Raw genomic sequence first — 26,497 nt, forward strand, 5'->3', positions numbered from 1 at the left:
AAACCCAAAAAAAAGGGCTGTCAACACAAAAAAACACTTGTAACCCCCTTGAGTTAATAACTGGGAAAAAAATCATGGTCAATTTGGTAAAAATTTAAACAAGAAAACCCCACCAGTGAATTAAAAATAAAATTGGGAGCAAAAATGCACAATTAATAATTGTTGGCATGTTGGAGGGGTTTTTTTTTTGAAAAACCTTTGATTTAAAAAACTCCCATAATATTTTTGGATTGGGAGATTGGTAATCGCAAATTAAGAGTGGGCCTCCCTGCATAATTACAAAATAAAATTTTAAATTCTTTTCCCTTTGTTAGGGGGTGATGTGACATGGGATTGTGTTCTAACATTGTGTTGTATGGTTTGGAAGTGATGTCCCAAAAAAGTGAATTTCCCTTTCTTGTTTATAAAAAAGTGAATAATTTAAAATTTATCTGATTGCCTTTTTCCAAAAAGAAATCCAATATTTTTCATTATTGGGGGAAAAACTGTTCCCAACTGATTGAAACCAAAACCCGGGTTACTCTCCTTCAAAGTACTCCCCAATTGGAAAAAGATGCATTTGTTTAAAAATGGTCCTTTAAATTTAGAAAAAAAATTTTTTAAAAGGGTCTACTTTCGGGATTCCCCTTTTATCCCCCCCAATCGCTTTAAAGTCGGGTCTCTTTTACTACTTGAAATTTTGGTTTTCTGAGCGAGGTTTTTAAATTTTAAAACAGCCAAAAGGCCACATGGTGCCCATATCAGGACTGTAAGGAGGATTTTTGGCATTTTGGCTGTTGTGTTCCCCTTGGCCAAAAACTTTTTGCCTTTTTGGGGGAATAAGTTTTGGCAATTATTGGGGGAAAACCCATTCACCCTCCACTGGGTTCCAAAAACCCAAAATTTTTTTAAACACAATGCCCTTTGGGGATGCCCCATAACTTCAAGATAGTACCCCTTTGGTTTGGATGTTCCCCTCGGGTACAACATTCTGATGCACTAGGGGCTTTATGGTTAAAAAAAAAACCCTTCAATTTCTTGTTTTTGGGCTTAGAAGATCCCCTAACTTTCTTCAGATGCAGGGGTTCCAGATTTCATTAAAGATTGAAAATTTGGGGTTTTTTTGTTTTGGTGATTGGTTATGGCTCTCTTTTTGGTGATCCTTTTTTAACCCCGGGTTGGTATGTCCCAAAAACTTTAGGTTTTTGCTCACTAGTCAAAGTGTTTTCCCGCAATTTTCCCCATTGTAAAGGACCGCCCCAGAACTTGGTTTTCCCACCCAAAACCGGAATTTTTTAAATAATGCTATTTTTATAACAGTTAAATTTGAAAATTCACTGAAGTCAGAGACATGGCTTGGGGGGGTTTGAAAAAACCCTTTTTCCCCTAAAACATAAAGCACCATGAAGCCCACCCAAAATTTTACAAAAAAATGTTTTTTCCCAAAATAGGGAAACATGTGCAAAGACGACTCAAATTTTATAAAGGCCAAGCCGGGGTTTGTGAAACCGTGGGAGGTGGATTTTTCCCCATGGTAATGTCCCAAGCCTTTTAAAAGCACATGTCAACAGTTTTTGGGTCAACCCAAACGCATCAGCCAATTCCCCACACCCTTCCTTACAGTCTGGTTTATGAGCACCATGGATTTCTGGCTGTTTCCAAAAAATTTTTAAATCTCTGTTCAGGGGAAACCCTTGATTTCAAGTACTAGAAAAGAGACCCAGATGAATGTGGGGGGCCAAAGGTAGAGGGAAAATCCAAAGTGGATTTTTAAACTTTTTCCAAAAACAATTAAAAACTGTGAAACATTAAGAAATCAAAAAAAATCTTCATTGCTTTAAGAATTTTGAAAATTTCCCAATGGACAACGCCACTTTTTTTTAAACCCCCAAAAAGGCCTTCTTTTTACCCACCCCCTTTAAAACCCCTTTAAAATAAAAAGGGGGAATGATTAGACAGTAAGTAAAAGAAAATTTTATTTTGTATATGGGTAGATGTGAATAACGCCACAAATTTGGTCATTAAAAAAAAAATTTAAAAGTAAATATGTTTTTAAGAAATCATCTCTTTAAAAATATAACAATCTAAAAATTTATTTAAAGAATTTAAATTAAAAAATTAAAAATAAAAAAAATAAATTTTTATAAAAATTTAAAACAAAAAAAAAAGAAACAAAAAATAGATAAAAAATTTCCAGGACCAAATAAAAAATTAAAAATTTAAAATGGGTTTTAAAACAACAAAAATAAATAAAAAGAGATTTTAACTTTTTAATAAATTCATTACTATAAAATTTAAATTATAATATCACAGGTTAAAGTAGTCATTTAAAAATTTAAAAAATTTTGTTATCAAAAAAGGCCATTAAAATCAACTTTTTTTAAACTTTTAAATTAGAAGTTTTAAAAATTTAATTTGAAAAAAATTATATAAAGCTAACCCCCAAATTTAATAAAAATATAATAAAGCTGCACACTTTTTAAATGGGACATCATACACATTACCCTTTTGGGTTTTTAATCATTGTGAGAATTTTTCCCCTCTCACTAGCTTAGTCGGGGAAAAGTAATTTTTTACCCAAGGTTAAAATGTTTTTTCTGACTTTCCCCAATAAAATTAAAATTTTTAAAATTTTGAAAAGGGGAACCCCATTAAAATCAGTGTATCTTTCCATTTTTAAAGTGGGATATTTAAAATATATATAAAAACTTGAAAAACATTAAATTTATAAATTTTTTTGGGCAATAGCCGTATTTAATTTCAATAAACATTGAATCGCAAAAAGTACTTGCTCCGCCGGGACTCGGAACCCCGGATCTTTTTCACTTGCCGGGTGAATGTGCTCCATTCCCCAAAAAAAGGGGCCGATTTCTTTTTCGATTAAAATTAAATTTTGTTTTTGGGCCCCCGTTTTTCTGTCACATTTTGGTTTTAAATAAAAAACTAACATTGATCAAAAAGAACCAAAAAACCTGTAAAAAACGACTTTTATTTACTTTTTAAATTTTTAAAAATTTGGAAATAGCCGTATTTAATTTAAAAATTAAAACATTGAATTTCCAAAAAAGTACTTGCCCCGCCGGGGAAAACCCCCGAAAATTTTCCGGTTTTTCCCCCCCGGAACCCCCCCGGGTTTTTTCCTTTTTTCACTTGCCCGGGGGTTGAATTTTTTTGTAAAAAACAAAAACCATTAAAAAAACAGGCCCAAAAGAACCCCCGGGGTTTTTTAGGGTTTTCCCCCAAAAAGGGTTTTAAGTTAAAATTTTTTTAAAGTTTAGCTCCCCAAATTTCACCTTTTTTTTTATTCGGGAAAATTTTAGAATTTTTGTCTGAAGACACCCAAAAAAATGTGCCAGCCCGATGAAGCCCCAAAAAAACCCTTTACAAGTCAAAAAAAATCGTAGTGTACACAATTGTGCCCCTGTTGGGAAAATAAGATTTACCCATACAATAATCTTAGTGTTTTTAGTCAAGATATCTTGATCCCCAAAACGATGTAAAGGTTTTTTTTTAAAGGGCTTTCCCAAACATCACCTTTTTTTTTTTGGGAAAATTAAATTTCAAAACAAAAAATGGCCCTCCAGATTTTGGGAAGTAAAGGTCTGATACAGCTTTGGGATCCCAAAACCCCTGCAAAAGAGGAAGGTGAATGGTGCCTGAATTTCAACATTCAAATTAAAAATCAACCCTTTTCCTTTTCCCTTTTACGTGATGGTTCCCTATTAGGTTTGTTACCCCCCTCGAGTAGACATTTTAAAAATTAAACTTTTCCTTTTTCTTTTTTTCCCAAAATAGAAGATTTTTATGATTGCATCTATGGGGGGTTTTGGGAAAAGTATAAAAATATTAAAATATTACAATTTAAATTCACTTATTATTAAACGGGGGAAAAAATTTATTTTTATTTTGATAAAAATTTTCCCACATGTAATTGGGTATTTACATGTTGCAAAATTAAAAATTTTTACTTTTTACTTTATTTTTGGCATATTTTTTAAAACTTATCTTTTTGTTTGTAAAAAATTTTTTGGTTCAATTTGTTTGCTTTAAATTTTCAAATTAATTTTTACCCAAACAAAAGGTAATGATTTTGTTTTAAAATTAAAACGCTATTCCCAATTTTTGATCTCCTAAAAAAAAAAAAAAAAAATATTTATATTTATATTAGTATAAATATATAAGAGTTTAGGGGAAAAAAATTGAATATAATAAATTTTGGGAAAGGGTTTTAAAAAATAAAACCCAACCCTTTTCTTTGCAAGGATATTTGGAAAGTTTTTAGTTTAGGTGAATTTACAATTTTTTTTTGTTTTGTCAATTTACCCGGTTTCCCAGAAAGCATAAGGGGCCCCGGGAAACTTTTTGTGTCATTTTCTCTAGAATTTGATTTTTGGGTTGTTTAGGTTTTTTTACCTGGGGGGTATGTTTTAAATTGGCCTGAGGCACTTGTCGGGACTGATATGAACTTGTATTAAAATTTGGGTATTTGATGATGGAACTTTTTTTTTGATTTTTTTTAAATTTTTTTTTTTTAGGTTTTAAATAAAAAAAACGTTTGTTATTTAACATTTTGGGAAAAGATGGTTTTTTGTAACGGTGACATCGTAGCAAACCAATCATAAAAAAGGGCCCTGTGCCCCCAAATGAAACAATACAAGGGGAGACTTTTAAAAAATGGATTTAACTTTTTATTCGGTTTTTTTTTTGAAAAATTTTTGTGCGATATTTTACCCAAAATTCAATATAAAAAAAAATTCTTTAAAACTTTAAAGGTTATAAAAAATTTACCAAAACAAGACCTCGTTTATTAAAATTTTTAAAAAACAAAAATTTTTAAAAAAAACCCATTACAAAAAAAAAAAAAACCCCAACAAAGGGCCCTTTTAGACTTACATATAAAAGAAACCTTGCAATATTTACAACTTGCCCAGCTTGATAGCAATGGGAACGTTTTTGGGTAAAAATGGGGGGAAAAGAATTCTCCCCAAGGGGTTTAAACCCAGGAGCCAAACATATAAAATTGAAGCCCCCTTAAAAAAATAATCTTACCACTTGTGAAAAAATATTCCATATTTTTCCTCATATTCTTCCCCTTTTTTCGGGTTCTCAAAATATTATTTTAAATTTTTTCGTTTATTGTTTAACTTTTTAAAATCCCCTTTTAAAAGAAAAAAAGTGAAATCATATGTTAAGTCAAATAAATTGAAATTATGGGAATTGGTGCCTTGGGAAATTAAAAAAAAAAAAACTTTTTGGGTTAAAAAAAAACTGGAAATAACGAGTGTAGGCCACTTATTAAAGTTTTTCCCCTTTAAATATTTTCAATGTCACCCCTTAAACCCTTTATTGTTTTGTTAAAGGAGGAGAAATGACAATAGGAAATATCCTTTTGAAAGTCCAGCATTAAAACTTCACAATTACTTTTAATAGGAAAATACTATCAAAAAAATTTTTTTATATTTTAAAAAGTGGTTTACAGTTGACAAAAGTTAATTATTTTTTTAAATTTAAAATTAATCAGTTCGGTTTGGTTATATTAAATGGTTGAAACTTAAAAAACTTCTTTGGGTAAATACCCGATATTAAAAAAACCTGGGCTTTATCATACTCTCCCCTCCTACCTTTTTTTCTTTTTTTGTGAATCCCTAAATAACCTGTTATCCCCTCCTCTTTTTATCAAACCCATTCCTTAGTTTATCTTTCCAAAACCAGAAAACCCCGCTCCCCTGGTCCCCTAGATCAAAGGGAAATTTAATTGGGGTAAAAACCTTGAAATTCAAACCTTGGCCCAGTTTTGTACAATACAAAATTTGTCCAGCACCAAAAATTTTTTCCCAAAAAAATTGGTTTTAAATTTAAATTTTAGATTGATTTCCCGAAAGACCTAAATGTTTTAAGTAAAAGTTATAAAAAAAAATGTACAGATTTTACTTTTGGGAGGCGGGGGACTTTAAAAAGGAAAATTATACCCGTTTTTAAAATTTTAATTTTTTTATTTTTGAATAAATTTTGTTATTTTATCAAATTTTCAATATTAAAAATTATTTAATCACAGGTTAAAATATTATAATCGGCCTACATTAAGCACAAGAAAAAAATACTTTAAAAAGTTTGGGTTTGGGGGTATAAAAAAGCGGCCCCGGGATTTTTATATCGAAAAATGTAGTCTTCGTTTAACCTAATTTCCCCCATCTCAAACCCTTTAGACTATCAATTGATATAAACAATATTTATAGCCCCGGGAATAAAATTTAAATATTTTTTAAATTAAAATATGAATTTAAATATTTTCCCCAAGTAAATAAAACAATTTTATTAAAAAACCAAAAATTAGGAAAACTGAAAAGACTACCATTTTGGGCCCTCCTCTCACATTTTACATTTGGGTTTTTTTTCCCACAAATTTCTAAAATTTGGGGTTTTTCCGGGTCCCTTGTCCAACATGTAGAAAGCACAAAAAACCCCAAATTATATTTTTTTTTTAGGGTTTATCATCTTTCAAAGAAAATGTCGTGTTGCTTTTTTAAAATTGACTCCCCTTTTTTTAAATAAAAAAAATTAAACTTATTTTAAAATTGAAATTTAAACCCTAGATGTGTATTAATTTTAAAATTTGTTTACAGCTTTTTGTTTATGGACTATTAAATTTAAATTTCAAAATAAATTTAAATTCCCCCGGGGGGGAAAAACAATTGATTATATCGAAGGGATATGAAAAAGTAATATCTTTTTTGCCAATTTCGTATAAAAAACTGGGTTTTTTCTTATCGTCCCCCATACAAAAAGTTTTAATTAAAAAAAAATTAAAAATAGCATCAAAAAAATAACAAAACCCACTTTTCCCTCTGACTTAAATGCCAAAAAAAATTTACAATATTTCCCCCATTTTCGGGGATCCCGGGCCCCGGACTCTCGAAAACTCGAACCTCAATAAGTCGAATTTTTTTGATCCCTTCGAAATTTTTTTTTCCTTTCCCTTTTGAGAAACCCCTTTCCCAAATTCAAAAAAAAAAAACCTTTGTGTAACTCAAATTTAAATTTTTGTCCCCGGGATTTTACCTAAATAACTCAAAGTGAAAAAGGGAAAAATTCCCATCTATAATTTCGAAGTTCAGTAAATAAGTCGAAGTCTTTAAAAAAAAAATTTCCCCTCTATACTCAAAAATTTTAAAGATCAACCCTCGTTTTAAACTCAAAAGCTGTGCTGTTTTTTTAAGCGAACCGTGTTAGGTATAGACCTGGGGGCCAAACGGGTTTTGGGTGGACATTTTCCCTTGAATTGTGGGCCTAGTCTAAAAAAGGCCCCCGCAGGTAAAAACAAAACTTTTACGAAAAGTTTCTTAGAAAAATCAAGTGACTTTCCCGGGAAAAACGGGGTTCTCTGTTTTTGGGTTGGGTTAAATTGAGAACATTATAGTTTTTAAAAATTCTAAAAAAAGCCTTGGGCAAAAGAAGGGATTACGGATTATTTTAAAATTTGAATTGTATTGTACGTATAAAATTTGTAGGCATACATTGCGGGTGTGACAGTAAGTAAAATGCTGAAATGAAAGTTACATTTAACATACATTAGTTTTGTAAAGGATTTTGGGAATAAAAAAAACTTTTTAGTTTTTTTACCTCTAAAAACCCTCGAATTTTTTTTTGGTTTTACCTCTGTAAGTCAAATTTTATTTGAAATATTACCTCTTTAACTCGAACCATTTTTAAAGTCAAAACCCCTTATACGTAACTCGAAAAACTGCCGTTCCTTGAAATTCGAGTTTATCGAGAGTCGACTGTAGCAGTAAACAACTCCCTTGTATAAAATGAATTTAAAAGGATAGTTTTTAACTAGAAGTGAAACCCCCACTTTTTTAAGCCATTTGAAAAAAACTAGTTACCATCTTGCATGATTTTCCCTCTTATTTATCGCCCATTTTCAAGTTCTCAAAAAATTAGTTCCTTCAAGTTTTTTTTTTTTGGGGCCCTAACATTACAAATTGTTGTAATTAATAAGTAGAATCATATTTAAGTTAACTAAATTGCAAATATTGAATTTTTTGGGCTGGATAAAATCAATCAAAACAATCAAAAACACACCACCCAAAAAAGGGTGTAGCTTTTATTAAAGCCCTATTTCCCATTTAGAGAATGATTGAGGTTAAAAAAAGGAAAAATTAAATTTTTTAATATTTTGGCCCCTTTTAAAAACGTTTTTTTAATATTCTCCCTTTGGTCTGCACACCCAAAGCTCTTGGTCTAATATAAAAATAATAAAAAAATTCCCAAATCAAAAAAAGGGTAGCTTGAGGGTTTTTTGGGGTAATCTCCCCCAAAAATTACTAAAAAAATTTTTTTTTCCTTTAGTATAGGCTACCTGTTCTTTTGGGGTTTCTCCCTGGAGACGTTTTCCAAATAACCCCATATTTGTAAGTATAAATTAAAAATTATTATTAATTTATAATCTACTTTTAAATTCAAATGATAGGAAAAAATTAAATTCCAAAATATGTAAAAAGGAATTTAATGAAAATACGAAATAAAAACCAATTTTAAAAGGGTTAACAAAAAACCCATTAAAAATTTGGGATTTTTTGTCTTTTCCCATTTGACAAAGGGAAAAACTTTAAACCCCGGGAACCGTGAACCCCTTGAAAATCATAAATTTCCAAAAGGGATTTGTATGTCTACAACTGGTTTTTTTTTTTTGTACCAAAACAAGGCCCAAACTGGACAAAAAAATTTTAAATTTTTTAACCTTAGTATTTTATAGAAGCTTGAACTGAATTGTTATTTTAAAAACAACTTGGTTTTCTAATATTTTAAAATAAAAAGGGGGAATTTTTAATATTACATTTGAACGGGAACTTATAACATTAAATATAGCAGAATCCCAATAATATAAAATAACAATAAGGTTTGTGGAAATTTGAATTTTTAAATGAAACAAACAAATTTACAATAACAGCAATTGAAGTATGACTTGACTACTGCGGCATAAAAAATAATCATTAAAAATACAAATTACAAGAGCAATTCAGACAAATATACAATTTATAACTGTGTATAAAATAAGTGGGGGCAAAAAATAAGTATGCCCAAGTAGAAGATTCTATATAAGGGAAACACTAAGTAGAGCCTTTTTTTTGTATTCAAATAAGGAAAAAGGCACTTACGAATAGTTTTCTTGAATACAGTTACCTCCAGATACCAAAGGTAATACTCAATATAATGAGGCTGCGAATAGTTTCTCTTCCTCAGAAGACTAACGTTGCAGCGGTCAAAATGTATGTCGTATGCTGGTTGTACTGTATTCTTCAACCTTTAAAGTGGAAACAGGTCTGGGCTTACCCCAACAGGACCACACACCAACTCCACAACAGGCTTCTTGGTGTTCTTAACTACCTTTAACTTAAAAAGTTATGACTTAAAACTGCCATCAACAGCGCGATCATCAATACTTCTGTTTCCCTCGGGTTTTTTTATTTTGATATTTTTGATTTTGGTAAACGTTTCGTAGGATTCGTGGTTCTTTAATGTAAAAATGTGGACAAAAGAACTTTCAAAAATAAAAGTTGTGAGGGGAAAATTTTTGTTTTCCAAAATATTTTCCATCTTAATTTTTAAAATTCTCTTTGGGACGATGTCAAGTAACATGTGTTCGATCATTTTAAATAGAGTTTCCAAGTCTCATTTGGTTTAAAAGGTTTCAAGTTTTATGAGTTTTTAAGTAAAAAGTTGTTACGATTGGTATTAAAATGTCATACATTGAGTTATTGTGCCCATCAGTGATGAAGTAGTAAATTACAAATCTAAACTAATAATGGCCATCCTGCAGTAAACACATTTTCTAGATGGACGGCCATATGTGAAAATCTACCTTTCATTCCGACGGAGACGGATGCAGGATATTTTGAACTGAAAATTTTCTTTAAAACGGGAAGAACGGGATAAATAGTGAATGCCCAAAATAAAACAAACTCTCCTTAACCGTTTTATTTAGGCGTAACTATATTACTCGTAGTTTAAGGTCAATGGACATCTGTATCCAATCAAGTTTAAACTGTTGCTTCTTTAACAAGCCCACGTGTTACGCAAACATAATGAATAAAAAGTTGTGTTATGGTTTATCTTATTTTCCAAAAACAGAAATATTTTTTGGGGTTTATAATGCTTTTGGGTTTAAACATTTAAAAAAAGAGCCAATCCAATTATCTCGAAACAAAACGTTCTCGAGTCGTATTTCCCAAATTCAAACCATACGGTGCTACTGTGAAAAGTGTAAACGCCACTTAATATAAAAAAATAAAACATTTTATTTCGTCTTTTCACTTGTGATCTTTGATATTATTAGTGAAAAGTTGCAGGTATTATGTAATTGTATTTTTACGGTACACTCGCTGTTCTAATGCTTAGATATTTAAATTAAAATTAAAAATATCACTTTTGAAAACATTAAACGCTGAAAATCAAAATTAATTGTCTCAGTGTAAAATTACTATGTGATATATAATAACTAATTATAAATAGTATAAGTATGATAGTATAATTACTTTAACCACGAAACGAGTTAAAAAATTTTTAACGTTACCGTACCATCATTATTTTAAGTATTTTTTACTAAGTTCCACTAAAATTATATCTATTAGTTAGGGAGAAAAATCATAACATATTGCGAGGAAAATACATTTTTAATATTCACGTTAATTTTGGGGTTTTTCCCAACGCTTATGTATAAATGTTAAAATATTTAGAAATCGATACTAAGCATTTACAGGTTTTTCATATTTGATTTGATAACCATTTATAAGAACTTTTAATATTAAAAAGTTTGTTTTTGAAGTATAAATAGTTTCATGGGAAATTGCTGTTATTTTAGCCTTATTATTATAAAGTTATAAATATATAACGAAAATTTGATTGAGTACTGTATTATTCTAGTGATTTGATATTTTACTATTGTATATAAAATTGGAAATTTTTCAATTATGTGTAGCCAATTTCTATTGGAACGATTCATTACAATTTATTGTAAAAATAGAGTTGTTCGAATAAAATTTTAATGGTGAAAGTGTTTTTTTAAACTTGAAAAAGCACATGCTAAAAAATCCATTAAAACTTTATAATGTTAAAAACCTTGGAAAACAAAGATTAGACAGTTAATGTTGAAAGGAAAGTCCGTCGGGAGCCGGACAGTGGATCACAACAAAGCTCAAAGAAGAAAGTTTTGCGAATCAACTCTCTTGAAGCTAAAGTGGCCCGGGGTTGATCGCAGATGTCAAAATCTAACACAAACGATTTTGGTCTCAGTTGACTTATTAATGTGTGAAGTATCCTAATGTATACTAAACGCGGCTATTATTGTTTTTATATTGTTAACTAGAGTTGCAAGCCTTTTGATCAAAAAGAGCGGAGTATGCTATGAGTAAATTTTGTGTTTCAGATAGGCTATAACGTACGCGTTGTGTGTTGGAGCGGGGAGACGGGACTGGTATTAAGACAGGAGAGAGCAAACAGAATGTTGCAATCGGTTATGTTTTTTGGAGCGACCTTAGTGAATTAGTGAGAGAGCCAGCGGGGAACCCGAGAAATCTTAATAACAGCCCAGTTCAGAATCAAATTAATTATTGTATTTGTGGAGAACCAAAAAACGGCGTTATGAGTTTACTCTTTGGGACTTTCTTAAAAAAAAAGTGGGCTACACAGGTTTTTTATAAAAATTAAAAATTAAACCAACTAGAAATCAGTTATATATGGGTGGATCTTCGGATTGAATTTGGTATGTGCAAAGTATTTAAATTGGTGAGATGTAATTCATGTGGCAAATTCAATTTTCTGTGTGTAGATGTCGAAACGGCTTGGTTATCGGAAGGGGTTAAAGGATTCCTAATGTTATACCAATTTTTTTGGTCTTCATATTAAAAATGGATTAACCCCTTTTTTGATTCCCTCTTCATTCGACTTCCCACTAAAACTTAGGATTTGGCTGACGATTCACGCATCTTTTACTCTTTTAGTTCATGAATCCTCTCCATTTCTCCCCTCCTACTTTTATGTTCTTTCAACTTTACTGTCTGTAGGTCCCCTTTTCTTAGCCTCTTTATCCAATTACCTTTCTGATGTTAATTTTTATTTTTTATGTACTGCCCTTTGTAATTTGGGTCACACAGTATTATTATTAGGTAATTAAAGGTTAGAGAAACCTAGAGTGTCTTTTTCATTTCTTGTTAACTTATAACTTTATTGTTAAATTTCAATAGAATAAGTAAGTTTTAGCACAAAAATTAGTTTTTAGATGGGCGTACTTATTCGGTAAATCATAAGTTTCCTCTCATGTTCCTCATGTGTTCTATACCGGGTCCTGTACCAGTTTCTCTTTGCCCTTTTTAACACTGTTTTTTTCTCCAACTCTCTCTAATAAATTTATTTCTTTTTTTTGTTTACTTCTCGTCAGTCAAAAGCAGTCCTGTCGTCTGTCCTTCAAGGGCATCAACTCATAAGACAAATACGTATTTTCCTTTCATTTTGTTCCCATCATCAAAATTTCTGTTTCATAAAATTTTAGCAATATAACTACTAAGTATTAACCAAACAATTTGTTCAAAAAAAAAATTGGGTATTCTATAGAACGCTGACTTCTTACAATCTTATTTGTGATTTAATTTTTGTTCTAACAAACTATCACAGGGTGTACTCATTGCCTGGTCACGAAAACACGATCAGGGACTTCTCTCTGCCTGGTCACGAACATGATCAGGCACTTCTCTGCCTGATCTTCCTTCTTCAACTCTCAACTAGATTTTACAATAACTACATTTTTCCCTTTCAGACAAAAAGTCACAGTGTTTAATAGTATTGAAATTTAAAACATTATTATATGTAACTAGCTGTTTCCCGCGGCTTTTCACGCTTTTTCGTAAGCTTTGCCCGTGTATGTGAACTTCTGGATTAATTGAATTATATTTACAAACGCCGATGTAGAGTTTGCCTTGTTGCCACGATCAAGAAAATATGTTTATGTTTATAGCCATTGTGCACGTATACTGTACTTTATTATAAAGTGGTCTAACACTCAAACTTTAAGTTCAATCAGAAATGTATCTTAAAGACAAATATACATTAACTCTACATAATAAACTTAGCGCCTTCAAATAGTGTTTGGCTATGTAATATACGTAACTGGTCTCGTTAATTGCAGTTTATAGTGTGGCGCGCTTTGAAAACCTTTTATCTTTTGCAGCGCGCAACTTGGTGGTGAGTTACATCAATGGGTATAGCTTTTAAAACCTTCTCCGTGGAAAAAATACGTATACATACAAATTTTCATAGTGGTCTGTCTTAATATTTTGTGATTTCTATAAAGGACAAACACAAAACAATTCATATATATATATTGTGACTTATTTTTGGTGTATTTTGTGTAATTTTTTATATCCTGAAAAATGAACAATAAAGTAGTTTTTCAAAAAATTGAAAAGTGCTAAAATTGGCCTGATAAAGGCTTAATTAAGAGAGAATTTTTTATATGAAAACAAACGACCGTAACTCTGTGGTGTAGCCTTTCCAATAGATACCGATTAGATGTTTCAAACATAAGCTACCAAACCTGCAAAACAAGTCAGGTTCCTTCGCAAATGGATCTTTTTAGACCTGTCCGGGGCTATAAACCGGAATCTTTGTAGAACAGTCTTCTTGAAACGAGTGGTTTCTCATAGTCAGCTTTTCGGGGACTCTTTTAGCAATAAAATTAGTTTTCAAAATTTTATTGTTTCTTGGTAAAAAAAACAGTTCTGTAGGCAGCTGAATCAATGGATTGGCTTCAGCATAAGTAAATACTTCAACTAGATATTAACCAATAGATTAAACTCATATCTAGTCCAATTTTTCCATACAGTCACTGGCAGTTTTCATAAAACACATTTCAGAACAGAACAAAGAAATATTAATAATAAGGAATACAGATTAAATTGACAACTTAAATAATTAAAAATTTGTGTATTGATTTAAACTATCTAGGTTTAATAAAAAAAAAGTTTTCATTACCCTTACCTTTGCTGCATATTACGGATGAACGAAAAGACTACGTTTCGTGAATTGGAATATTTGATACAACATATATAAAAACTTTACAAGAGAAAAGAGTTGCAAGGGAAAAGAATTGTATATAAACCTGATAATTCAGTATATTCGGGAAAAACACACCAGAGCACACAACATAGCATGTGAGTGGAACTTGCTTATATTTTCAATTTTGCCTTTGGTGAATCATAATTTTTTGCAAAGCTTATTCTTATGTCTCTAGTTTTTTTGACACCTGAAAGAAGGAGAAACAGATTTTCAGTTTCTCGAAACGTGGTGGTGTTTTATTTCTTAATCTATAACAATGGCAAATGTCCGACACTTGTCAATTGTCCGATGTTTTAAATTTTCAAACTATGTATAGTCAATAAATGAAATTTAGGATTAATGTGTTTTTACCTCACCAGATTTAAGATCATAAACACCTTCTCATTTCAGGGTATCTCACTTTTTTAAGGACCACTGATCAAACTCTAAGTCAAAACTGGAATGAAGATAAGTACGTAAATTAATAGGATTAGGGCGAAGTTAATATTTGGGATTTGGTAAATGTAACAACAGTTGGAAAAAACTCCCATTGAAAAGGCTCCTTTGAAGTACATTACCCAAGACCAATACATTTCGAGTATATCTTATTACCATAAATTTGAAAGTACTAAATACAATCAGAACTCTTGGAAAGCACTGTTTCCGAAGTTAGCAGAAAGAGAAGTTTGGCAGGCTACCGAGTCGAGAGAAAGCAAAGTGACTTACAGACTTGGGGCTGATTGATGCCTACCAGTCAAGTCTTCTGAAAGTTATTGTCTGTAGAACTCTTTGTTATTTGCTGGCTTAATTTTATCTATTGCCTCTGGAGGAGTCATTACCATATTATTTTTGGAGAGATCATAACTTGATATGTGCCGTTTTTCATCACAGTAACTATTACGTATCTATACTGTCTATTTGTTACCATAGTAATGTATTCAATAACAAGGAACCTTTCAATCCAACAGTACTTAACTTTTCTTTTATTTATTTACCCAAATTTTTATATCAGTTAATTACATTACATATATTGTATTGTAATAAAATACATTGGAATTTTTTTAGGAATTAATGTAATAAAAAGATCCGTGACACAATTGCTGAGAAGATTAAACTATAAGATTTATTTTACTGAAATATTTCGAATAAGGGATTTTTAAAAAAATGTTCCCTAAAAAGAAATATAACTTACACGTCCCAAAGTATATAAATATAAAAACTAAGAAAACTGCCTTTATGTAATTTGTAACATTCATAAACTAACATTCACTGTAACATTTATTACTCAAGTGAACAGCCACCAGAAAAATTTCAATATTTAATGAGATCATAGGCCATATTGGTAAAAGTCCTTTATTCAGTTCTCACCAAGTTTAACCGATCTGTAATTAATGAAAAGAATTGGCCCAACCTGTCCAGGTAGCGAGGCATACAATGCGAAGCAACGCCTGGTACACACGTTTTTTTAAAGCCGTATTAAAATGTAATAAATGGCATCACAACTTCGAATTTCTATATATGTATGTATTTATCGATCGGATAAATAAATCGATAAATAAAAAACATATTACATGAATTCGAAGATGTGATGCCATTTATTACATTTATTAGTAACTATTTCATCACGTGTAGGCCCCATAGGTATTTTTCAAGACGTAGGACATATTCTGAGACGATTTATTGAAACCTATTGTTGTGCTAGAACAAATGACAGTTTATTTAAGGAAAATTTGCATCGAAACTTTCCTCCCGTACAGAAGTGATCTTTTTGTGTTAGTCATTTAGTTAAAGATTTTGTAAGGAAATTGTTATGAAGATGTTTTTTAAATTAATCATAGCAATATTAAACAATAATTCTTTTAAATAAGACCTAATTATTGTAAACAAAAAATAAAAGAAGCTACGATGGAAGGGTCGATTTAATGTGAATGTTGAGTTCAGCAGCTCCATTTAACGCAACTATGGTTTTTCATTCTGATTACTAACGAATTTGAAGCAAACATGAGTAAATTTTATCATTCCTTAGAACACAAACCTATTATTATTAATAGTTATTATTAATTATTAATGTTGTAATTTTTTCTTTCAAGCTACTAAAATGGATTATTGGGTGAATGATTTACATAGTTTCCTCACTAACGTCCTTACAGAAATCCTTATCGTCCTTATCCTTTTTACAGAAATTTGTTATTGAATTGAAGAGAACACCAGATCTCACTTTATCTATATAAATGATTCTATTTCTGCGTGGAGTTTCAATAAAAACTCAAAAAGCTCCCCAACCTCAATTAGCTATCATATATAAAATTGTAAGGTTAAACACGTGATTTATTCATAAATTTGAAATGTGTCGTACCGAACTTGCCAGTTTTTATAACCTAACATGACTATAATGAGTAACATGTACTATGTTTGGAAGCAATTTTTGACAATTGATATTCATATTGTAGTCCAGTCGTTTAGGATAAAAAATGGGCCAAACCTCGCAATGAGAGAGTCATAATAAAATGAATATTTGTATATATCTTCATTTTGGCGTTCTAAAAGTTGTCTTAAAAAGTTTCATATAAGGTTTTGCTTGGTTTAAAGTAAATACAATCGGGTTTAGCGATTGATTTGGCTTTCTTATGCTCCAATTATTTTACAATCTATTTTAAAAATGGAGATCTTAAAATTTTGGGTCAAAGTTTATTTGAAAAATTTTTTTCGTGCGCCCAATCGTTATTGAAACGTAAATCAATGCCAACCGTGAATATCAGTGCATATTACCTTGAAATTTGAACAATTTGTATTATTTATCAGTTAATAAATTTGGTTTAATATCATGTTGCATAAAAATAAGGTTATCATGTTACACATTTTCAATATCTTCATTTAGTAATACTTACATACTTTGTGTAAATAAATTCATTAAATGAAATACATATTGTATAGGCTATATTATTTCACTAAAAGGAGATTTTAAGGAAAAGCATCACTACTAGATTTTTTATGAAACTTTCGAGAGAACTTTTAGAACGCCAACATGAAGGTATATATAAATACTCAGCTAATTCGTATTTTACTTATTATCTCTCATTCCGAAATTGATTGCTAAAATTACTAGACTATTGCTGCTCCTGTAAATAAACGCGCTTTACCCAAAATAATGGATCTTAATAATTAGGATCATACATATTATTACATTTCATGATGTTTATTTGCCAGGACTTTTTTTATTTTCAGTGTTTGCTAATTGATGTTTAAGAAACTTTTTGGTTGTGAGATTTTATGCAGGTAGTTTTTAAATCCTGTAATATAGTATAAAAAATCTTTCTAGTTTTCAATAAATATATATAAAAAAAACACATGAGGTAGACATTTTATGTTTATTTCAATTGACTAACAGAGGGGCTGATACAGAAAGTACTTATTAATGATAAAAATAAGGTTTTCTTATAAAACATATACGTAAAATTACAATTGAATCAGCCACACAACAGTAATCAGGAAGGCGTGAAACTGACTTGAACTGCTGAAGTGGTTCTGTAACTCTAGTACTTGGAGGATCAGTGTCAAAATGTTCGTGGCTAGGCTACATGCTGTGAAGTGTACTGTAATGGGTATTCTGTATCAACTGCATTTTATAGTATATAGTACAGTAAAGGCGATAAAGTTAACGTTGAGTGGCAAAGGGATGAAATTTCCTCATGAATTTTCTATTGAAAATCAAAGAAAACAGTTCCTCTGTGTTGATAATTCAATGAAGACCACATGTTCATGGATCCGGCTTCTTAACCTAATGTCAAAATGATTACTCAGTAGAAATTACTAAATGAAAACCTACCCCATACGTAATTACAAGTATAAATCTAATTTATCAACTACTAGCAGTTACCCACGCAATTCTCCATCTCCAATTCTCCATATCTTAAAACGACTAGACTACAATATGAATACCAATTGTCAAAAATTGTTTCCATAGGTATTAAATGTTACTAATTATAGTCATGTTAGGTTATAAACTGGCAAGTTCGGTACGACACATTTCAAATTTATGAATAAATCACGTGTTTAACTGAAAAACAGGAACACCGTGGACATATTACTTCTAAATAAAATTTTAAACACTCCTACGTTAGGTGATAATCATTGAGAACTATTTCCAGTTTAGATTTAAGTTTTAAAGAGCATTGCTTTGGTGTCATCAAGTCGGAGTGAAACGGTTTTTGTAAGTACCGTGAAATAACTCGAAATTTTATCTCCATTTTTCATGGTAAACGATTTCAGTGGCAGTTAAACTATCTTAAGCCAAAGAGTAGGAATCCTAAAGTCGAAGTTCTTACCTCTTCAGTTAAAATACTCATGATTTAATAAATAATAGGGCTATATGTAATATTGCAATGGAAGTTGATTTTGCGTTGATGCCCCAATAAAGAATATATAAGGACTGATTAATAAATACGCGAACTGAGACCATAAAAACGTTATTGTACAGTATTTAGTGTACATCGCTTTTTACCCTCATTCGGTACTATTCACTATTCACACTACCATCTAGTTTCCACTGTTTAAAGCACACTTGGAAGTCCTAGGCAGTTAGGCTTTTTAGTTTCTCTCGTCGTTTCTTGCTTACTTTTGTGTCTTCCAAGTGATATTTTGTATTTTTGGGAATAGGAAAAACTCGTAGTAGGCGAGATCGAGGATGGTGATTGAAATTTTGCTAGAAACTGGTGAACAATCAACGCTGAATGTGCTGATACATTGTAATGGTGAAGGATCTATCCATCGCCTTGAGTCAAATTTGGCCACACACGATACACGAGATCTCTTAAACGCTAGATAACTGTGATGTAGCCTAGAGCTCAGTATTTACTGTTCGTCCTTCAGGAAGAAATTCATGATGAACAAAACTGCTGCACAAAAAACAAGGAGTATAACTTTTATTTTCAATCGTCTTTTTCTTAATTTTTTTTGGTTAGAGGTTCCTTAAAGCTTTCCACTATTTGCTTTCGGATTTTAGTTCAATGCCACAATTCATCACCAGTGATTACCTATTGTGAAACCCAACATCGATTTTATTCCGAAGGTAAAGGAAAGACTTTGGGACAGTGACTTAACTTAAAACTTAAAAAAATGTGTTGAACGAATGAGAGAGCCTTTCACATGTAACCCTAAAAATCTGTTCCGGAGGTATGTCATGTGTTTTGGTAACTCCAGTGACGTCTATGCCGGAGCTTTTACAGGTGCATCAATATAATCTACACCAGTTAAAAACTCTACACCATACTAATTAAATATTACTATTTACGTTCCAACTTCGCAATTGGAATGTTTTATGATGATAAAGATTTTCTTGTTCGAGTCGTATTAAGTGATGAATAGACATTTTATCTAAGTAAAAATGTAAAACTCATGATATGCTAATCTGAAAAATTGTTCATAGTAATAGTGATAGTAAGTAAAAATTGTTCAACTAAAATAGAACTTCACCGAGTTTCCCCACTATTAAATGTGTTGTGTCATTTTGCAGTGAAAAGTTCATGGGCCGTTCTTTTACGATAAAGAATCAGTTACTGGTGTTTCCTATCTTTATGCTTTACAACTAAGAGTAATTTCTTGATTGGAGGAAGATGAAACAGTGTACTTCATCTGGCAGGAAGATGGCGCGCTGCCTCACTTGCATAACGAAGTACACCAATGGTTAACAACGTTGTACACGACCGCCGTGCTGGTCGCCGGGGACCGGATGTCATAGCTTGTTTCACAGTGCTGCCAGGTTCATACAAATTAGGTAACATGCGAATTATACCATTGGGCTCTATTGTACCGGTTTTAATAATATAACCGAACTAACTCCGAGCATTTGGGACTCTTTTTGAGAATAGGAATTATAAGGGAGGTTTTATTTTGTATACTTCGTTTTAATTTAGACAGATAAAACGTGATGTATCAGGTATGCAGTCCCTAATTCGGTTTATAAAATTGTTAATTAAAAAATAAATTAACTGCTTTTAGTAGATTGAAAGTTGCATTTGAAACTAAAATGAAACGTCTAATTGTAGGATATTTTTTGATAATATCGCTGTTTAGCACGATATTTGGTAAATAGTAGAGCGTAAGAACTCAGTATTAGAATAGTGAAACAATTTCAAACAGTGGAATGCTGGTATATGTTGTAAGAAAGTAAAAATTAGTGAATAAAGTATTTATTTAACGGAGATAAATATTTAAATTTTATACTTATTAATAAGATAATTTAACAAGCTTTGATTTTAATTTAAAATATTTTGATGTAACTAATTAGAAACAATCAGTTAGCAAGTGGTTTTTATTAAAACCGATGATAACTTTGGAATAGATGTAAATTTAGGTTGAAAAGCTAAATTCTTTAAACAATTCAATTATTTGAATCACACTAAACTGTGTCTATTTTATTTTATTCTGGTTTATTGGAAATAATATAACCACATAGACTATAATTTAAGTTAGAAAAATAGAAATGTATACAATTATAAATTGCATTTAATGCAAAACCTAAAACGCGGTACATTACAGAGGTTTAAAGTTTCTCGGCTAAAAGCTGATCAACCCGACCTCAGAAACAGCACTGAATAAGTTGCAGAAGCCTGTCACAGAGTGTTGTCATGGTGTCAACAAGTGTAGACTTGAATTTTACTTTAGTAAAATTTAGTATATAATTAAAAGTAGAATTAAAAATAAACCAAAACGCTACGAAATCGTGAAATTTATTTTAAACGTCCCATACTGTGAGGGCAGACGTGCAAAGCAGAGGGTAGGTAACACCTAGTCCAAGTTGTGTGTACGCCTTAGCATGAGGTTTGTTTGAAAAAAAGGCTAAATCGTATTTATTCCCATAGAATCCAAAATATATGCAAAATAGATTTATAAAAGGAACATTAGTAATATTGCTGCTTCAACGTGTACACAAATATAACATGGATAGCAAGTTTATATCATCCATGTAAAAAGTTCAGTGTAATCATGTCTCGATTATGGATCCACAAGTAACTGCATTAGATTAAATGAATATTTAAAATCAATTCCAATTGAGTCATTATTAAATTGTACAATAATATATTTTATCCTGTTTTAAAAAGTTGTTCACTAAGTACTGTTAGTTGTAAAAAAAGAAAATAATTTTCTTTTCAATAACACGTGAAGAAATAATGAATATCACGAAACGGTGTTAAGGAAAAGAAATATAACGATTCAAGTGAAGGCATAAAGCCTCCGTCTTGAGAAAGCTCATATCATGTGAAATCGTTGCACCGAAAACGGCAAATATCGTAATCCTTCCGAGCTTTGTCATATATTACGCGAGATGTCAAATATTGTTACAGTTTCGTTAGTTGCAAGTCTTCTTATGGAAGCTTCTTCAGAATGAAAAGGATATTTGTGTGTTAGAGGAACTCATAACATCTCATGGAAAAGTTAAACAATATTTTTCGGTATTTCTTAATCACCTGAGAGTGTTACAAACACAAACAACGCAATTTATATATGATTTATAAAAAATGGCCTTGGTATGAGAATACCCAGTCTAATTAAGTAACACTTTTTATACTGGCGATCGTCCGAACCGTACAAAAAGACATATACTAAAGTAGTTTAATAAATTTAAAACCTATTTTATCCAAACAAAGATTTTTTATATCTCTTAAGATTTTAAGATTGTGACCGTCCAAGTTTCCAAAGAGATAGTTTCCAGGGTGATTGCCCCACAGAGATTTACAACATAACATACGGATATCAGCAATACGAGTTAACAAAATAACTACATTAACATTTGACCGATTTCAACCGAAAGTGTTACGATTTTATTTAACATCCTCTGTTAGAATTCGTATGGCATGCCCACTCGGCTGAGAGTTTCAATACGACGCGACGGCTGGTCGTATTAATTCATGACATTTTATTTGTCTCTACAATATTCCAGTTGTGGAGGATTTACATCAATCAGCATTGTTATTAGGGTTCCTGCCATACACATCCAAACAGAGGAAAAATAGCATTGTTTCAAAATATTGTTAGGAATAATTGATTTATTATTATCCATACAGATATCTTGTATGATTTCATAATAGCAAAATTATTAATTAATTACACAATTTTCAATAACAATACAATAACGTGCCAGCCAATAAAATGGCAAACGGCTCAAGTTATGTGTGATAAGTCATTGAATATACTATTTACATTTAAATTGATTGAATCACTAAAATAATATTATAGCTTTTCTATATATAATCAGTTGCATTTAATTAAGCTTGCATTAGTGATCACGCTAGATAAATATGGAATTAAATGCGCTTAAATGTTATATGGAATTCTTAGAATAGTGCTCTAACTTGTTCCATTTTTGTATCTATCAGGATTGAGGAAACAGTATTGTCTCTTTAAATAATCACCTTTGAATCAATGATTGGTGGATCTCAGTTCTTATAGTTTCGCGGCGGATGTGAACTTCTTCTAAAAGTTCCGTTTCACTATACGTCAGCACAATTAATTTCAGTCTTCTCTTGACTGAATGTGGCTCTTCACAGTGGTATCTTAGGATTGTAATTTACTGTGTTAGTCACGTTTTGATGTGGTGTGTGCCATATAAATTTGAAGATAATCTTCATTATGTTTTATTATTCTACTTATTATATCCTAATTTTGTTTCTCCATTTAAAATTTCAACTAATACAGTAATAAATTTTAATGTAGCATTATGTAACAAAATAAACATTTCATAATCACTTTGCGTAATAATAGTTGGGTAGTGCAGTACCGTATTTAATCCTCAAATTAAACCATTCTTTTTATTCTTTCATTCTACAACGAAACTGAAATGGAAGACCTTGTAACAAAAAAATCAAACCACGATACAAGCAATGGGAAGTAAAATTGTCGAAATATAATTAAATCTCGCCGCTTTATGACCTGTATCTGTCCAGATGTCTCGAAAGGGATCGGTACTTTCTGTGCCTTGGAATAATTCATATAGTTTCCCACCCAAGTCGGTATCATCACTTTTATATTCGCCTACTAAATTAATCCTCCCTCGTAAAAAGCCATCTGAATCTCATTTTAAAGTCTGCCTATTTTATTTATTTATAGTTTATTTTAGGAATAGACTATACCTTTCTACATTGATAATATCATCTACTAATGATTGGTCTTCATCATGTTGGGTTTAACGTCTAAGGAAAATCGTATCAATAGCTAATCGTTAGTACAGAGGTCACGGCTTGACGGCAAGTGATAGAGGTCAATGGCAGTGCGGTGGCGGCGGCGCGGCGGCGGCGGCGGCGGCAATGTTCAAGTGAGGGGGCGGCGTCTCTTCTCTGAAGGGCTCTAGAGGCGAGAGTACTACTACGTCACTCTTGTTACCGGCTTCGATAGAACATACACTGGATAGGAGTGAGATCTACTATCTCGGGTCTGAAACTATTATAATTTGTGTTTTAACTGAGCGAAAGGTTGTATGTTAGTCAAACACACGGTAAAATGTCTTACAAACACCACGTAGGCCCTGTGATTGAATAAAGCAAACCCGAATAGAAACAGATATTCCATGGGCATGATAGTACTCAATTGTACTGTTCTTTCAACAGTTCGTCTCTGTGAGTCATAGTTTTTTAAATCTACCTATGTAATTTCATTAATTTTTTAGATTTATTTTTACAGCACATATTACAATTACCGGTTTCTTACTCTCTGGTTTAGTTGCTCACATCCTTCATTTATTTAGTAAAGCGTTCTACAGTGATTCTCTTTTCTTTGTTTGTCTTTGTGTTGTCTTTCCAGTATGATTCCAAAGTCTTATGATGTTGCTCCTCCGTGATATTAGTCCCAATTCATGCTTCTTTTGGCGTTTCCTTGACCTCCTCAATGTCTTCTGCTCCTTGTAAAATCATGAATAGTTTCGGTGTTGGGTGTACCGAACCTTTTTTATATTACATTTGGATCTCTACTAGTCTCCTTTCCGCTTCTTGTAGATTCTGCCCGTGATAATTCTCAGTGGTACCTTTCATGATATTTGTTATTTCATTCCTCTCGCTCTCACTACTTCTAGAGTACATCGTTCCTCTATTTTAAATTCAAGCTGGATTTTAAACAAGACGCTAGGCCTCTGGGAGCTTTTAACATTGATATGCTTGATTATATAGTTGTGCATTCATTACCAAAGATATGATAAAATGTTTGTACGTTTGTTTCGGAAAACATAAATTTCGATTTCGTATTGACAATAGAAATCCAACACCTTGGCTCAAAATATTCTCTAAAGACATTTTCGTTTAAAAAAAATTGTCAATCTTACAAATGGTCCATTTTTACATTTAACGTCATGCTCACCTCTTTGCTTGTAAAAAGATCAATATTGTTTCTTAAAATGTTTCTAATTGTTCGTTTAAGGACATAATTGAGAAGCAATAAGAAGAAATTAAATACAACGAAATAATAACATTAAAAATTCCAGGTGAACTAAGGAGAATACAAAATTATTTGCACATAATTATCTTGTCTATCAGTGGATTCTGGCCGCATTCCTGGATTGTGGACGGTGCCGAGATGATAGAAGTCAGTTCCACATTGTTGTACCAATATCAAAGACCCGCCAGTTATATTGCCTGGCGCCTTTGTACCACCATTAATTTGACCAATATTGGACTGCTTTGAGCGGTGACTCTCCACTCAACTCTGTTATGTACCCTTAAACCTCCACTCACACCAACCATTGACCTATGTTATCATACTACGAAGAACTAAGTATTCTTTAACTATATATATGTTCGGAATAAAATAGGATCTTTCAATCATGAGATGTGAGATATTGGAATAGCTAATGATTTCGTGTTTATTACTATGTAATAGTGTTGGATACGGCTTCTCAGAATTCTTACCAATATGAGAATGAGAATACAGGCTAAAACATACTTTGTTATTCGGTCACCAAACACACACACACACACACACACACACACACACACACACACACACACACACACACACACACACACACACACACACACACTTCGGTATAAATTACTGCTGTCGGAGTTTACAACGCTCAATATATCAAAGTGGTTTACTACTTCAGTGCATTAAAATATAAAAAAATACAGACATTAAAAAATGTGGAACTGAAAATACGAGCATTAGTCGCAAGGTCCACCTGAACAGAACATTAACGATACACTAAGAACACTTAAGTGGGTGTTCACTGACTTATGTTCATTGTATTGTATTTTGTGTGTTGTATAATCTTTTGTTTCTAATTTTGAATCATTTTGACATCGCTAATGCTTTTTGGTCCGGTAAGGAAACATTAGATTTTCAGACGGTTTTAAACCATTGGTTTACATGTGAAGGCAATGAATTTGACTTTAGTTTCAATACAGGTATGGGGAGTGTTTTATCTCTTGAAGCAGCTGGTTATAGATTGTTAAAGCTCCCACATTCCCTTGGGAGAAACTGGGATTATTCCTCAGCTGTATCCTCTGGGGAATGGCGTGAATTTTAAACTTGAGATAAGTTTGAAGAAGTTAAGAGGAGACTTTTACTTTTAACTTGATCGGATAACGAAAGCTACCAGATAAACCCCCAGCAACGGTTGAAGATACTGCGGTCTTTTCTTTTTCTTCTTCTGTGATGGACCGGCCGGAGTAAGTAGAGTTCAACTCCCTAGGGTAGAAAGCAACAGCTCTGTACATTGAATATAGTTTTGGGACATATAGCATCAGCTATCTGTATTACAATAAAGGTCCACTTAAATCATTGTACTCGTAGTTCGTATTGTCACAATAAATCACATGAAATAGTTCCGTTTTAAATAAATTGTTTTATTTATAGACTATAAAACTTCCAACACTGAAGACGTACCACGGGCTGCTACAATGTCCTTATCACAGTTTTAATCTTAGTAAAGTTGTTTCTTAGGTAACTGGAATTTATCTTCAAGGATTTGAATTTAAGATTGTATGTCTTTAAAGGAGACTTGAGAATTTTCAGCAATTTAAAAGTTAAAGTGAGGGAGACATTTGGGACAGGTGATGTGCATATATTTATTGTTTACAACTAATAATCTATTACAAACATATAGTCGATGATCTAATAACTTACCAGAAAGCCTTAAAAGTAATATAGGCCACAAACCAAAATTAAAAAGATCTATTAAACACGTGTACTATGAAATAAAAGACTATTATTAAGCGACTATATTAATTTCAACATTGAAATGATCAAGGATGGATGTGTACGTAAGTTAGTTACAAAACTTATAATGAGGTAACTCCAAATTTACATGGTGTTCGTATAACCCTTCGGCAAAATTAAAAAGCATTATATTGTTTTTTGTCTTCATTTAATTTTTAATACAAATATAACTGTAATGATATTACAAAACATTTTTCTCTTTCTGGCTAGTAAAATGTAATTAAAA

This window comes from Homalodisca vitripennis, chromosome 1 (assembly GCF_021130785.1).
Source record: "Homalodisca vitripennis isolate AUS2020 chromosome 1, UT_GWSS_2.1, whole genome shotgun sequence".
In the NCBI taxonomy this organism is placed as follows: Eukaryota; Metazoa; Arthropoda; class Insecta; order Hemiptera; family Cicadellidae; genus Homalodisca; species Homalodisca vitripennis.